Source organism: Lissotriton vulgaris, chromosome 7, assembly GCF_964263255.1.
Source record: "Lissotriton vulgaris chromosome 7, aLisVul1.2, whole genome shotgun sequence".
Lineage (NCBI taxonomy): Eukaryota > Metazoa > Chordata > Amphibia > Caudata > Salamandridae > Lissotriton > Lissotriton vulgaris.
The window spans coordinates 1,773,606,417-1,773,621,365 of NC_141695.1; positions in this window are offsets into that span (position 1 = coordinate 1,773,606,417).

The window sequence follows — 14,949 nt, forward strand, 5'->3', positions numbered from 1 at the left end:
TCATCTCATCAGGGATCAGTGCCTCCTCTCAGTACCTGTGACCCTCTGTCATCTCATCAGGGATCAGTGCCTCCTCTCAGTACCTGTGACCCTCTGTCATCTCATCAGGTCTCAGTGCCTCCTCCCAGTACCTGTGACCCTCTGTCATCTCATCAGGGATCAGTGCCTCCTCTCAGTACCTCTGACCCTCTGTCATCTCATCAGAGATCAGTGCCTCCTCTCAGTACCTGTGACCCTCTGTCATCTCATCAGGGATCAGTGCCTCCTCTCAGTACCACTGACCCTCTGTCATCTCATCAGGGATCAGTGCCTCCTCTCAGTACCTGTGACCCTCTGTCATCTCATCAGGGATCAGTGCCTCCTCTCAGTACCTGTGACCCTCTGTCATCTCCTCAGGGATCAGTGCCTCCTCTCAGTACCTGTGACCCTCTGTCATCTCATCAGGGATCAGTGCCTCCTCTCAGTACCTGTGACCCTCTGTCATCTCATCAGGGATCAGTGCCTCCTCTCAGTACCTGTGACCCTCTGTCATCTCATCAGGGATCAGTGCCTCCTCTCAGTACCTGTGACCCTCTGTCATCTCATCAGAGATCAGTGCCTCCTCTCAGTACCACTGACCCTCTGTCATCTCATCAGGGATCAGTGCCTCCTCTCAGTACCACTGACCCTCTGTCATCTCATCAGGGATCAGTGCCTCCTCTCAGTACCACTGACCCTCCGTCATCTCATCAGGGATCAGTGCCTCCTCTCAGTACCTGTGCCCCTCTGTCGTCTCATCAGGGATCAGTGCCTCCTCTCAGTACCACTGACCCTCTGTCATCTCATCAGGGATCAGTGCTTCCTCTCAGTACCACTGACCCTCTGTCATCTCATCAGGGATCAGTGCCTCCTCTCAGTACCTGTGACCCTCTGTCATCTCATCAGGGATCAGTGCCTCCTCTCAGTACCACTGACCCTCTGTCATCTCATCAGAGATCAGTGCCTCCTCTCAGTACCTGTGACCCTCTGTCACCTCATCAGAGATCAGTGCCTCCTCTCAGTACCACTGACCCTCTGTCATCTCATCAGGGATCAGTGCCTCCTCTCAGTACCACTGACCCTCTGTCATCTCATCAGAGATCAGTGCCTCCTCTCAGTACCTGTGACCCTCTGTCATCTCATCAGAGATCAGTGCCTCCTCTCAGTACCACTGACCCTCTGTCATCTCATCAGGGATCAGTGCCTCCTCTCAGTACCACTGACCCTCTGTCATCTCATCAGGGATCAGTGCCTCCTCTCAGTACCACTGACCCTCCGTCATCTCATCAGGGATCAGTGCCTCCTCTCAGTACCTGTGCCCCTCTGTCGTCTCATCAGGGATCAGTGCCTCCTCTCAGTACCACTGACCCTCTGTCATCTCATCAGAGATCAGTGCCTCCTCTCAGTACCATGGACCCTCTGCCCTCTCATCAGGGGTCAGTGCCTCCTCTCAGTACCACTGACCCTCTGTCATCTCATCAGGGATCAGGGCCTCCTCTCAGTACCACTGACCCTCTGTCATCTCATCAGGGATCAGTGCCTCCTCTCAGTACCTGTGACCCTCTGTCATCTCATCAGGGATCAGAGCCTCCTCTCAGTACCACTGACCCTCTCTCATCTCATCAGGGATCAGTGCCTCCTCTCAGTACCACTGACCCTCTGTCATCTCATCAGGGATCAGAGCCTCCTCTCAGTACCTGTGACCCTCTCTCATCTCATCAGGGATCAGTGCCTCCTCTCAGTACCTGTGACCCTCTGTCATCTCATCAGGGATCAGAGCCTCCTCTCAGTACCACTGACCCTCTCTCATCTCATCAGGGATCAGTGCCTCCTCTCAGTACCACTGACCCTCTGTCATCTCATCAGAGATCAGTGCCTCCTCTCAGTACCTGTGACCCTCTGTCATCTCATCAGAGATCAGTGCCTCCTCTCAGTACCACTGACCCTCTGTCATCTCATCAGGGATCAGTGCCTCCTCTCAGTACCACTGACCCTCTGTCATCTCATCAGGGATCAGTGCCTCCTCTCAGTACCACTGACCCTCCGTCATCTCATCAGGGATCAGTGCCTCCTCTCAGTACCTGTGCCCCTCTGTCGTCTCATCAGGGATCAGTGCCTCCTCTCAGTACCACTGACCCTCTGTCATCTCATCAGAGATCAGTGCCTCCTCTCAGTACCATGGACCCTCTGCCCTCTCATCAGGGGTCAGTGCCTCCTCTCAGTACCACTGACCCTCTGTCATCTCATCAGGGATCAGTGCCTCCTCTCAGTACCACTGACCCTCTGTCATCTCATCAGGGATCAGTGCCTCCTATCAGTACCTGTGACCCTCTGTCATCTCATCAGCGATCAGTGCCTCCTCTCAGTACCTGTGACCCTCTGTCATCTCATCAGAGATCAGTGCCTCCTCTCAGTACCACTGACCCTCTGTCATCTCATCAGGGATCAGTGCCTCCTCTCAGTACCACTGACCCTCTCTCATCTCATCAGGGAGCAGTGCCTCCTCTCAGTACTTGTAACCCTCTGTCATCTCATCAGGGATCAGTGCCTCCTCTCAGTACCACTGACCCTCTGTCATCTCATCAGAGATCAGTGCCTCCTCTCAGTACTTGTAACCCTCTGTCATCTCATCAGGGATCAGTGCCTCCTCTCAGTACCTGTGACCCTCTGTCATCTCATCAGGGATCAGTGCCTCCTCTCAGTACCTGTGACCCTCTGTCATCTCATCAGGTCTCAGTGCCTCCTCCCAGTACCTGTGACCCTCTGTCATCTCATCAGGGATCAGTGCCTCCTCTCAGTACCTCTGACCCTCTGTCATCTCATCAGAGATCAGTGCCTCCTCTCAGTACCTGTGACCCTCTGTCATCTCATCAGGGATCAGTGCCTCCTCTCAGTACCACTGACCCTCTGTCATCTCATCAGGGATCAGTGCCTCCTCTCAGTACCTGTGACCCTCTGTCATCTCATCAGGGATCAGTGCCTCCTCTCAGTACCTGTGACCCTCTGTCATCTCATCAGGGATCAGTGCCTCCTCTCAGTACCTGTGACCCTCTGTCATCTCATCAGGGATCAGTGCCTCCTCTCAGTACCTGTGACCCTCTGTCATCTCATCAGGGATCAGTGCCTCCTCTCAGTACCTGTGACCCTCTGTCATCTCATCAGGGATCAGTGCCTCCTCTCAGTACCTGTGACCCTCTGTCATCTCATCAGAGATCAGTGCCTCCTCTCAGTACCACTGACCCTCTGTCATCTCATCAGGGATCAGTGCCTCCTCTCAGTACCACTGACCCTCTGTCATCTCATCAGGGATCAGTGCCTCCTCTCAGTACCACTGACCCTCCGTCATCTCATCAGGGATCAGTGCCTCCTCTCAGTACCTGTGCCCCTCTGTCGTCTCATCAGGGATCAGTGCCTCCTCTCAGTACCACTGACCCTCTGTCATCTCATCAGGGATCAGTGCTTCCTCTCAGTACCACTGACCCTCTGTCATCTCATCAGGGATCAGTGCCTCCTCTCAGTACCTGTGACCCTCTGTCATCTCATCAGGGATCAGTGCCTCCTCTCAGTACCACTGACCCTCTGTCATCTCATCAGAGATCAGTGCCTCCTCTCAGTACCTGTGACCCTCTGTCATCTCATCAGAGATCAGTGCCTCCTCTCAGTACCACTGACCCTCTGTCATCTCATCAGGGATCAGTGCCTCCTCTCAGTACCACTGACCCTCTGTCATCTCATCAGAGATCAGTGCCTCCTCTCAGTACCTGTGACCCTCTGTCATCTCATCAGAGATCAGTGCCTCCTCTCAGTACCACTGACCCTCTGTCATCTCATCAGGGATCAGTGCCTCCTCTCAGTACCACTGACCCTCTGTCATCTCATCAGGGATCAGTGCCTCCTCTCAGTACCACTGACCCTCCGTCATCTCATCAGGGATCAGTGCCTCCTCTCAGTACCTGTGCCCCTCTGTCGTCTCATCAGGGATCAGTGCCTCCTCTCAGTACCACTGACCCTCTGTCATCTCATCAGAGATCAGTGCCTCCTCTCAGTACCATGGACCCTCTGCCCTCTCATCAGGGATCAGTGCCTCCTCTCAGTACCACTGACCCTCTGTCATCTCATCAGGGATCAGTGCCTCCTCTCAGTACCTGTGACCCTCTGTCATCTCATCAGGGATCAGAGCCTCCTCTCAGTACCACTGACCCTCTCTCATCTCATCAGGGATCAGTGCCTCCTCTCAGTACCACTGACCCTCTGTCATCTCATCAGGGATCAGAGCCTTCTCTCAGTACCTGTGACCCTCTCTCATCTCATCAGGGATCAGTGCCTCCTCTCAGTACCTGTGACCCTCTCTCATCTCATCAGGGATCAGGGCCTCCTCTCAGTACCACTGACCCTCTGTCATCTCATCAGGGATCAGTGCCTCCTCTCAGTACCTGTGACCCTCTGTCATCTCATCAGGGATCAGTGCCTCCTCTCAGTACCACTGACCCTCTGTCATCTCATCAGGGATCAGTGCCTCCTCTCAGTACCTCTGACCCTCTGTCATCTCATCAGGGATCAGTGCCTCCTCTCAGTACCACTGACCCTCTGTCACCTCATCAGAGATCAGTGCCTCCTCTCAGTACCACTGACCCTCTGTCATCTCATCAGGGATCAGTGCCTCCTCTCAGTACCACTGACCCTCTGTCATCTCATCAGAGATCAGTGCCTCCTCTCAGTACCTGTGACCCTCTGTCATCTCATCAGAGATCAGTGCCTCCTCTCAGTACCACTGACCCTCTGTCATCTCATCAGGGATCAGTGCCTCCTCTCAGTACCACTGACCCTCTGTCATCTCATCAGGGATCAGTGCCTCCTCTCAGTACCACTGACCCTCCGTCATCTCATCAGGGATCAGTGCCTCCTCTCAGTACCTGTGCCCCTCTGTCGTCTCATCAGGGATCAGTGCCTCCTCTCAGTACCACTGACCCTCTGTCATCTCATCAGAGATCAGTGCCTCCTCTCAGTACCATGGACCCTCTGCCCTCTCATCAGGGGTCAGTGCCTCCTCTCAGTACCACTGACCCTCTGTCATCTCATCAGGGATCAGGGCCTCCTCTCAGTACCACTGACCCTCTGTCATCTCATCAGGGATCAGTGCCTCCTCTCAGTACCTGTGACCCTCTGTCATCTCATCAGGGATCAGAGCCTCCTCTCAGTACCACTGACCCTCTGTCATCTCATCAGGGATCAGAGCCTCCTCTCAGTACCTGTGACCCTCTGTCATCTCATCAGGTCTCAGTGCCTCCTCCCAGTACCTGTGACCCTCTGTCATCTCATCAGGGATCAGTGCCTCCTCTCAGTACCTCTGACCCTCTGTCATCTCATCAGAGATCAGTGCCTCCTCTCAGTACCTGTGACCCTCTGTCATCTCATCAGGGATCAGTGCCTCCTCTCAGTACCACTGACCCTCTGTCATCTCATCAGGGATCAGTGCCTCCTCTCAGTACCTGTGACCCTCTGTCATCTCATCAGGGATCAGTGCCTCCTCTCAGTACCTGTGACCCTCTGTCATCTCATCAGGGATCAGTGCCTCCTCTCAGTACCTGTGACCCTCTGTCATCTCATCAGGGATCAGTGCCTCCTCTCAGTACCTGTGACCCTCTGTCATCTCATCAGGGATCAGTGCCTCCTCTCAGTACCTGTGACCCTCTGTCATCTCATCAGGGATCAGTGCCTCCTCTCAGTACCTGTGACCCTCTGTCATCTCATCAGAGATCAGTGCCTCCTCTCAGTACCACTGACCCTCTGTCATCTCATCAGGGATCAGTGCCTCCTCTCAGTACCACTGACCCTCTGTCATCTCATCAGGGATCAGTGCCTCCTCTCAGTACCACTGACCCTCCGTCATCTCATCAGGGATCAGTGCCTCCTCTCAGTACCTGTGCCCCTCTGTCGTCTCATCAGGGATCAGTGCCTCCTCTCAGTACCACTGACCCTCTGTCATCTCATCAGGGATCAGTGCTTCCTCTCAGTACCACTGACCCTCTGTCATCTCATCAGGGATCAGTGCCTCCTCTCAGTACCTGTGACCCTCTGTCATCTCATCAGGGATCAGTGCCTCCTCTCAGTACCACTGACCCTCTGTCATCTCATCAGAGATCAGTGCCTCCTCTCAGTACCTGTGACCCTCTGTCATCTCATCAGAGATCAGTGCCTCCTCTCAGTACCACTGACCCTCTGTCATCTCATCAGGGATCAGTGCCTCCTCTCAGTACCACTGACCCTCTGTCATCTCATCAGAGATCAGTGCCTCCTCTCAGTACCTGTGACCCTCTGTCATCTCATCAGAGATCAGTGCCTCCTCTCAGTACCACTGACCCTCTGTCATCTCATCAGGGATCAGTGCCTCCTCTCAGTACCACTGACCCTCTGTCATCTCATCAGGGATCAGTGCCTCCTCTCAGTACCACTGACCCTCCGTCATCTCATCAGGGATCAGTGCCTCCTCTCAGTACCTGTGCCCCTCTGTCGTCTCATCAGGGATCAGTGCCTCCTCTCAGTACCACTGACCCTCTGTCATCTCATCAGAGATCAGTGCCTCCTCTCAGTACCATGGACCCTCTGCCCTCTCATCAGGGATCAGTGCCTCCTCTCAGTACCACTGACCCTCTGTCATCTCATCAGGGATCAGTGCCTCCTCTCAGTACCTGTGACCCTCTGTCATCTCATCAGGGATCAGAGCCTCCTCTCAGTACCACTGACCCTCTCTCATCTCATCAGGGATCAGTGCCTCCTCTCAGTACCACTGACCCTCTGTCATCTCATCAGGGATCAGAGCCTCCTCTCAGTACCTGTGACCCTCTCTCATCTCATCAGGGATCAGTGCCTCCTCTCAGTACCTGTGACCCTCTCTCATCTCATCAGGGATCAGGGCCTCCTCTCAGTACCACTGACCCTCTGTCATCTCATCAGGGATCAGTGCCTCCTCTCAGTACCTGTGACCCTCTGTCATCTCATCAGGGATCAGTGCCTCCTCTCAGTACCACTGACCCTCTGTCATCTCATCAGGGATCAGTGCCTCCTCTCAGTACCTCTGACCCTCTGTCATCTCATCAGGGATCAGTGCCTCCTCTCAGTACCACTGACCCTCTGTCACCTCATCAGAGATCAGTGCCTCCTCTCAGTACCACTGACCCTCTGTCATCTCATCAGGGATCAGTGCCTCCTCTCAGTACCACTGACCCTCTGTCATCTCATCAGAGATCAGTGCCTCCTCTCAGTACCTGTGACCCTCTGTCATCTCATCAGAGATCAGTGCCTCCTCTCAGTACCACTGACCCTCTGTCATCTCATCAGGGATCAGTGCCTCCTCTCAGTACCACTGACCCTCTGTCATCTCATCAGGGATCAGTGCCTCCTCTCAGTACCACTGACCCTCCGTCATCTCATCAGGGATCAGTGCCTCCTCTCAGTACCTGTGCCCCTCTGTCGTCTCATCAGGGATCAGTGCCTCCTCTCAGTACCACTGACCCTCTGTCATCTCATCAGAGATCAGTGCCTCCTCTCAGTACCATGGACCCTCTGCCCTCTCATCAGGGGTCAGTGCCTCCTCTCAGTACCACTGACCCTCTGTCATCTCATCAGGGATCAGGGCCTCCTCTCAGTACCACTGACCCTCTGTCATCTCATCAGGGATCAGTGCCTCCTCTCAGTACCTGTGACCCTCTGTCATCTCATCAGGGATCAGAGCCTCCTCTCAGTACCACTGACCCTCTTTCATCTCATCAGGGATCAGAGCCTCCTCTCAGTACCTGTGACCCTCTGTCATCTCATCAGGGATCAGTGCCTCCTCTCAGTACCTGTCACCCTCTGTCATCTCATCAGGGATCAGAGCCTCCTCTCAGTACCTGTGACCCTCTGTCATCTCATCAGGGATCAGAGCCTCCTCTCAGTACCACTGACCCTCTCTCATCTCATCAGGGATCAGTGCCTCCTCTCAGTACCACTGACCCTCTTTCACCTCATCAGGGATCAGAGCCTCCTCTCAGTACCACTGACCCTCTCTCATCTCATCAGGGATCAGGGCCTCCTCTCAGTACCTGTGACCCTCTGTCATCTCATCAGGGATCAGTGCCTCCTCTCAGTACCACTGACCCTCTGTCATCTCATCAGGGATCAGTGCCTCCTCTCAGTACCTGTCACCCTCTGTCATCTCATCAGGGATCAGAGCCTCCTCTCAGTACCACTGACCCTCTCTCATCTCATCAGGGATCAGTGCCTCCTCTCAGTACTACTGACCCTCTTTCACCTCATCAGGGATCCGTGCCTCCTCTCAGTACCACTGACCCTCTGTCATCTCATCAGGGATCAGTGCTTCCTCTCAGTACCACTGACCCTCTGTCATCTCATCAGGGATCAGTGCCTTCTCTCAGTACCTGTGACCCTCTCTCATCTCATCAGGGATCAGGGCCTCCTCTCAGTACCACTGACCCTCTGTCACCTCATCAGGGATCAGTGCCTCCTCTCAGTACCACTGACCCTCTGTCATCTCATCAGGGATCAGTGCCTCCTCTCAGTACCACTGACCCTCTGTCATCTCATCAGGGATCAGTGCCTCCTCTCAGTACCACTGACCCTCCGTCATCTCATCAGGGATCAGTGCCTCCTCTCAGTACCTGTGCCCCTCTGTCATCTCATCAGAGATCAGTGCCTCCTCTCAGTACCTCTGACCCTCTGTCATCTAATCAGGGATCAGTGCCTCCTCGTGCCTCCTCTCAGTACCACTGACCCTCTGTCATCTCATCAGGGATCAGTGCCTCCTCTCAGTACCTGTGACCCTCTGTCATCTCATCAGGGATCAGTGCCTCCTCTCAGTACCACTGACCCTCTGTCATCTCATCAGGGATCAGTGCCTCCTCTCAGTACCTGTCACCCTCTGTCATCTCATCAGGGATCAGTGCCTCCTCTCAGTACCTGTGCCCCTCTGTCGTCTCATCAGGGATCAGTGCCTCCTCTCAGTACCTGTGACCCTCTGTCATCTCATCAGGGATCAGTGCCTCCTCTCAGTACCACTGACCCTCTGTCATCTCATCAGGGATCAGTGCCTCCTCTCAGTACCTGTGACCCTCTGTCATCTCATCAGGGATCAGTGCCTCCTCTCAGTACCTGTGACCCTCTGTCATCTCATCAGGGATCAGTGCCTCCTCTCAGTACCTGTGACCCTCTGTCATCTCATCAGGGATCAGTGCCTCCTCTCAGTACCTGTGACCCTCTGTCATCTCATCAGGGATCAGTGCCTCCTCTCAGTACCACTGACCCTCTGTCATCTCATCAGGGATCAGTGCCTCCTCTCAGTACCTGTGACCCTCTGTCATCTCATCAGGGATCAGTGCCTCCTCTCAGTACCTGTGACCCTCTGTCATCTCATCAGGGATCAGTGCCTCCTCTCAGTACCTTTGACCCTCTGTCATCTCATCAGGGATCAGTGCCTCCTCTCAGTACCTCTGACCCTCTGTCATCTCATCAGGGAGCAGTGCCTCCTCTCAGTACCTGTGACCCTCTGTCATCTCATCAGGGATCAGTGCCTCCTCTCAGTACCTGTGACCCTCTGTCATCTCATCAGAGATCAGTGCCTCCTCTCAGTACTTGTAACCCTCTGTCATCTCATCAGAGATCAGTGCCTCCTCTCAGTTCCTGTGACCCTCTGTCATCTCATCAGGGATCAGTGCCTCCTCTCAGTACCTCTGACCCTCTGTCATCTCATCAGGGAGCAGTGCCTCCTCTCAGTACCTGTGACCCTCTGTCATCTCATCAGGGAGCAGTGCCTCCTCTCAGTACCTGTGACCCTCTGTCATCTCATCAGGGATCAGTGCCTCCTCTCAGTACCTGTGACCCTCTGTCATCTCATCAGGGATCAGTGCCTCCTCTCAGTACCTCTGACCCTCTGTCATCTCATCAGGGATCAGTGCCTCCTCTCAGTACCTGTGACCCTCTGTCATCTCATCAGGGATCAGTGCCTCCTCTCAGTACCTGTGACCCTCTGTCATCTCATCAGAGATCAGTGCCTCCTCTCAGTACCACTGACCCTCTGTCATCTCATCAGGGATCAGTGCCTCCTCTCAGTACCACTGACCCTCTCTCATCTCATCAGGGAGCAGTGCCTCCTCTCAGTACTTGTAACCCTCTGTCATCTCATCAGGGATCAGTGCCTCCTCTCAGTACCACTGACCCTCTGTCATCTCATCAGAGATCAGTGCCTCCTCTCAGTACTTGTAACCCTCTGTCATCTCATCAGGGATCAGTGCCTCCTCTCAGTACCTGTGACCCTCTGTCATCTCATCAGGGATCAGTGCCTCCTCTCAGTACCTGTGACCCTCTGCCCTCTCATCAGGGATCAGTTCCTCCTCTCAGTACCTGTGACCCTCTGCCCTCTCATCAGGGATCAGTGCCTCCTCTCAGTACCTGTGACCCGCTGTCATCTCATCAGGGATCAGTGCCTCCTCTCAGTACCACTGACCCTCTGTCATCTCATCAGAGATCAGTGCCTCCTCTCAGTACCTGTGACCCTCTGTCATCTCATCAGAGATCAGTGCCTCCTCTCAGTACCACTGACCCTCTGTCATCTCATCAGGGATCAGTGCCTCCTCTCAGTACCACTGACCCTCTGTCATCTCATCAGGGATCAGTGCCTCCTCTCAGTACCACTGACCCTCCGTCATCTCATCAGGGATCAGTGCCTCCTCTCAGTACCTGTGCCCCTCTGTCGTCTCATCAGGGATCAGTGCCTCCTCTCAGTACCACTGACCCTCTGTCATCTCATCAGGGATCAGTGCTTCCTCTCAGTACCACTGACCCTCTGTCATCTCATCAGGGATCAGTGCCTCCTCTCAGTACCTGTGACCCTCTGTCATCTCATCAGGGATCAGTGCCTCCTCTCAGTACCACTGACCCTCTGTCATCTCATCAGAGATCAGTGCCTCCTCTCAGTACCTGTGACCCTCTGTCATCTCATCAGAGATCAGTGCCTCCTCTCAGTACCACTGACCCTCTGTCATCTCATCAGGGATCAGTGCCTCCTCTCAGTACCACTGACCCTCTGTCATCTCATCAGAGATCAGTGCCTCCTCTCAGTACCTGTGACCCTCTGTCATCTCATCAGAGATCAGTGCCTCCTCTCAGTACCACTGACCCTCTGTCATCTCATCAGGGATCAGTGCCTCCTCTCAGTACCACTGACCCTCTGTCATCTCATCAGGGATCAGTGCCTCCTCTCAGTACCACTGACCCTCCGTCATCTCATCAGGGATCAGTGCCTCCTCTCAGTACCTGTGCCCCTCTGTCGTCTCATCAGGGATCAGTGCCTCCTCTCAGTACCACTGACCCTCTGTCATCTCATCAGAGATCAGTGCCTCCTCTCAGTACCATGGACCCTCTGCCCTCTCATCAGGGGTCAGTGCCTCCTCTCAGTACCACTGACCCTCTGTCATCTCATCAGGGATCAGTGCCTCCTCTCAGTACCACTGACCCTCTGTCATCTCATCAGGGATCAGTGCCTCCTATCAGTACCTGTGACCCTCTGTCATCTCATCAGCGATCAGTGCCTCCTCTCAGTACCTGTGACCCTCTGTCATCTCATCAGAGATCAGTGCCTCCTCTCAGTACCACTGACCCTCTGTCATCTCATCAGGGATCATTGCCTCCTCTCAGTACCACTGACCCTCTCTCATCTCATCAGGGAGCAGTGCCTCCTCTCAGTACTTGTAACCCTCTGTCATCTCATCAGGGATCAGTGCCTCCTCTCAGTACCACTGACCCTCTGTCATCTCATCAGAGATCAGTGCCTCCTCTCAGTACTTGTAACCCTCTGTCATCTCATCAGGGATCAGTGCCTCCTCTCAGTACCTGTGACCCTCTGTCATCTCATCAGGGATCAGTGCCTCCTCTCAGTACCTGTGACCCTCTGTCATCTCATCAGGTCTCAGTGCCTCCTCCCAGTACCTGTGACCCTCTGTCATCTCATCAGGGATCAGTGCCTCCTCTCAGTACCTCTGACCCTCTGTCATCTCATCAGAGATCAGTGCCTCCTCTCAGTACCTGTGACCCTCTGTCATCTCATCAGGGATCAGTGCCTCCTCTCAGTACCACTGACCCTCTGTCATCTCATCAGGGATCAGTGCCTCCTCTCAGTACCTGTGACCCTCTGTCATCTCATCAGGGATCAGTGCCTCCTCTCAGTACCTGTGACCCTCTGTCATCTCATCAGGGATCAGTGCCTCCTCTCAGTACCTGTGACCCTCTGTCATCTCATCAGGGATCAGTGCCTCCTCTCAGTACCTGTGACCCTCTGTCATCTCATCAGGGATCAGTGCCTCCTCTCAGTACCTGTGACCCTCTGTCATCTCATCAGGGATCAGTGCCTCCTCTCAGTACCTGTGACCCTCTGTCATCTCATCAGAGATCAGTGCCTCCTCTCAGTACCACTGACCCTCTGTCATCTCATCAGGGATCAGTGCCTCCTCTCAGTACCACTGACCCTCTGTCATCTCATCAGGGATCAGTGCCTCCTCTCAGTACCACTGACCCTCCGTCATCTCATCAGGGATCAGTGCCTCCTCTCAGTACCTGTGCCCCTCTGTCGTCTCATCAGGGATCAGTGCCTCCTCTCAGTACCACTGACCCTCTGTCATCTCATCAGGGATCAGTGCTTCCTCTCAGTACCACTGACCCTCTGTCATCTCATCAGGGATCAGTGCCTCCTCTCAGTACCTGTGACCCTCTGTCATCTCATCAGGGATCAGTGCCTCCTCTCAGTACCACTGACCCTCTGTCATCTCATCAGAGATCAGTGCCTCCTCTCAGTACCTGTGACCCTCTGTCATCTCATCAGAGATCAGTGCCTCCTCTCAGTACCACTGACCCTCTGTCATCTCATCAGGGATCAGTGCCTCCTCTCAGTACCACTGACCCTCTGTCATCTCATCAGAGATCAGTGCCTCCTCTCAGTACCTGTGACCCTCTGTCATCTCATCAGAGATCAGTGCCTCCTCTCAGTGCCACTGACCCTCTGTCATCTCATCAGGGATCAGTGCCTCCTCTCAGTACCACTGACCCTCTGTCATCTCATCAGGGATCAGTGCCTCCTCTCAGTACCACTGACCCTCCGTCATCTCATCAGGGATCAGTGCCTCCTCTCAGTACCTGTGCCCCTCTGTCGTCTCATCAGGGATCAGTGCCTCCTCTCAGTACCACTGACCCTCTGTCATCTCATCAGAGATCAGTGCCTCCTCTCAGTACCATGGACCCTCTGCCCTCTCATCAGGGGTCAGTGCCTCCTCTCAGTACCACTGACCCTCTGTCATCTCATCAGGGATCAGGGCCTCCTCTCAGTACCACTGACCCTCTGTCATCTCATCAGGGATCAGTGCCTCCTCTCAGTACCTGTGACCCTCTGTCATCTCATCAGGGATCAGAGCCTCCTCTCAGTACCACTGACCCTCTCTCATCTCATCAGGGATCAGTGCCTCCTCTCAGTACCACTGACCCTCTGTCATCTCATCAGGGATCAGAGCCTCCTCTCAGTACCTGTGACCCTCTCTCATCTCATCAGGGATCAGTGCCTCCTCTCAGTACCTGTGACCCTCTGTCATCTCATCAGGGATCAGAGCCTCCTCTCAGTACCACTGACCCTCTCTCATCTCATCAGGGATCAGTGCCTCCTCTCAGTACCACTGACCCTCTGTCATCTCATCAGAGATCAGTGCCTCCTCTCAGTACCTGTGACCCTCTGTCATCTCATCAGAGATCAGTGCCTCCTCTCAGTACCACTGACCCTCTGTCATCTCATCAGGGATCAGTGCCTCCTCTCAGTACCACTGACCCTCTGTCATCTCATCAGGGATCAGTGCCTCCTCTCAGTACCACTGACCCTCCGTCATCTCATCAGGGATCAGTGCCTCCTCTCAGTACCTGTGCCCCTCTGTCGTCTCATCAGGGATCAGTGCCTCCTCTCAGTACCACTGACCCTCTGTCATCTCATCAGAGATCAGTGCCTCCTCTCAGTACCATGGACCCTCTGCCCTCTCATCAGGGGTCAGTGCCTCCTCTCAGTACCACTGACCCTCTGTCATCTCATCAGGGATCAGTGCCTCCTCTCAGTACCACTGACCCTCTGTCATCTCATCAGGGATCAGTGCCTCCTATCAGTACCTGTGACCCTCTGTCATCTCATCAGCGATCAGTGCCTCCTCTCAGTACCTGTGACCCTCTGTCATCTCATCAGAGATCAGTGCCTCCTCTCAGTACCACTGACCCTCTGTCATCTCATCAGGGATCAGTGCCTCCTCTCAGTACCACTGACCCTCTCTCATCTCATCAGGGAGCAGTGCCTCCTCTCAGTACTTGTAACCCTCTGTCATCTCATCAGGGATCAGTGCCTCCTCTCAGTACCACTGACCCTCTGTCATCTCATCAGAGATCAGTGCCTCCTCTCAGTACTTGTAACCCTCTGTCATCTCATCAGGGATCAGTGCCTCCTCTCAGTACCTGTGACCCTCTGTCATCTCATCAGGGATCAGTGCCTCCTCTCAGTACCTGTGACCCTCTGTCATCTCATCAGGTCTCAGTGCCTCCTCCCAGTACCTGTGACCCTCTGTCATCTCATCAGGGATCAGTGCCTCCTCTCAGTACCTCTGACCCTCTGTCATCTCATCAGAGATCAGTGCCTCCTCTCAGTACCTGTGACCCTCTGTCATCTCATCAGGGATCAGTGCCTCCTCTCAGTACCACTGACCCTCTGTCATCTCATCAGGGATCAGTGCCTCCTCTCAGTACCTGTGACCCTCTGTCATCTCATCAGGGATCAGTGCCTCCTCTCAGTACCTGTGACCCTCTGTCATCTCATCAGGGATCAGTGCCTCCTCTCAGTACCTGTGACCCTCTGTCATCTCATCA